Raw genomic sequence first — 1,949 nt, 5'->3', positions numbered from 1 at the left:
CGTGCCGGGCCGGGGAAGGGGCGCCCTGCCCCCCCCTCTCTGCGGCCCGGTCTCGGCGGAGAGGCCGCGGCGCGCGATCGGCCGCGGGGGGCCGACCCCGCTGGCCTCTGCGATGCGGGGCGACGCCGGCAGAGGGCGCGCGCTCTCTGCCTTACCTACCTCAGCTGCGGGGTTGCGGCCGCCGGGGCCCGCCGCGCTCTCTCGCTCTTTCTCCTTAGCCGCCGCCGCGGGCTCGCGGGCGGCGCCGCGTCAGGCGCGACCGCGCGCCTCTCGCCTCGACGGCCTTGTCGCCTCGAACCGCACCGCGGCGGCGCCGGCCGCCGGCCACCCCTGACTCGGAGCGCTGTCCCCGCCCGTTGGGGCGCAGCGCTCGGCCGGCTCCTCCATCGCCGGAGGTCCGGCGGGCGCGGGCGACCCCGTGCCGAGCGGCGGCGTCGCCGCTCGGCGAGTGTCCCCGCCCCCCCCGGGGGGGGGGGACGGTCGGCCGCGAGGCGCCCGCCTTCACCGGCGGCCGTCCCGGCCCGGGCCCCGCCCGTCCGCTTCCCCGTCGCCCTTCCCGGCCGCGTGTGGGCCAAAAAAAAGGGGAGGCGTGCGGGGCGGCCGCGGGGGCGCTTCCCCGTCCGGTCCCCGAGTGGAAACGAGGGGAGCGGGCGGTGCCCCCCGGCTCAGCCGCCGTACGCCTGCCCGCTGGGCGCGTGCTCGCGGAAGGGCAGCTCGGCGGTGCGAAGCGGCGGCGGTCCCGGGAGTGCGGCCGCGGGTGGCGGAGGGGTTTTGCCGAGCGGCAGACCTCGGGCGCTCCGCGATGCCGGCTCGGGTCTCGGCGGCGTCCCGCCTCCGGCGCCGGTGGCGGAGCGCGGCCCGCCGGGCGTTCGCCTTCCGGCGGGCAAGCGGTCCCGCGCCAGGGGTTGCGCCGGCGGAACGGTCCCGCCGCCGCGTGGCGTTTCGGGCGACGTTCAGGGGCCGCTGGCGGGAGAGCCGGCCCCCGCGTTTTGGCGCGGTGGCGTTCCGCGAGTCGGCGGAGCGGTGAAAAGGAGAAGCCAGGGAGTGAGCCGGGAGCGGCGGGGGCCGGCGGTCGCGCCCCCGGCCCGCGAACGCGTAGTCGTCCCGTGATCGAGAGGCCGGGCGGGCCACCGTGCCCCCCGCGGTCCGGCGCGTTGCCGCACAAGCCCCTCCGCGCGGAGGTCGGGCCGAGCCCGGGCGCCTGGGCCGCCTCCGAAGGACGGCACGCGAGGCGGCGTCTCCCCTCGCGGGGGGAGGCGGTCGGGGGCGCGGGCCCCTCCGCCTTTCTTTGGCCGACCTTCGGAGCGTTGCGCGGGGTTTCTCTTTTTTGCCCCGCGCTTTCTCCTCCTCCTCCTCCGTTTGTGTGTGCTCGTACGGTCGAAGCGGGGCGCGCGGGGGCGCGCGCGTCCCTGCAGAAACAGAAAAGGGGCCGCTTCACGCGAGCGGTCCCGAAAGCCAGACAACTCTTAGCGGTGGATCACTCGGCTCGTGCGTCGATGAAGAACGCAGCTAGCTGCGAGAATTAATGTGAATTGCAGGACACATTGATCATCGACACTTCGAACGCACTTGCGGCCCCGGGTTCCTCCCGGGGCTACGCCTGTCTGAGCGTCGCTTGACGATCAATCGCCGTCCGGGGGGGCCACCCCGGCGGCGCGGCTGGGGTTGCCTCGCAGGCCCGTTGCCCGCGGTCGACGTCGACGTCGTCGTCGTCGTCGCCGCGCAGGGCCTTCGTCCCCCTAAATGCAGACTCGGGGAGCGCTCCGTAGCTCCCCGCTCCCGGAACGAGCCGCTGGGGCGGAGCTCGTCCTTGCCGGGGCCGTGCCGCGGTGCGGTGGCGGTGGCCGGGGAGAGCGAGAGTCGGCGTCGAAGACGCCGCCGTGGGCCGTGCGAGAGAGACGAGAGAGCGAGAGGGCCGAGAGGGAGGCGAGGCGCGGGCCTCGCCCCCG

At 76.6% G+C, this 1,949-nt stretch overlaps 1 non-coding gene across 1 annotated transcript; it reads left to right on the top strand.

The window, feature by feature from the left end:
• Positions 1-1,461: 1,461 nt before the first annotated feature.
• On the top strand, positions 1,462-1,614 carry LOC148217245 (5.8S ribosomal RNA). Its single transcript, XR_015801128.1, has one exon. It is a non-coding gene; the product is annotated as a 5.8S ribosomal RNA (ribosomal RNA).
• Positions 1,615-1,949: the final 335 nt, after the last annotated feature.

The sequence above is a fragment of the Sturnus vulgaris genome, unplaced genomic scaffold (assembly GCF_052056855.1).
Source record: "Sturnus vulgaris isolate bStuVul1 unplaced genomic scaffold, bStuVul1.hap1 Scaffold_898, whole genome shotgun sequence".
In the NCBI taxonomy this organism is placed as follows: Eukaryota; Metazoa; Chordata; class Aves; order Passeriformes; family Sturnidae; genus Sturnus; species Sturnus vulgaris.
The sequence above is the reverse complement of the archived record's forward strand: the minus strand, read 5'-3'. Positions and strand labels throughout refer to the sequence as shown.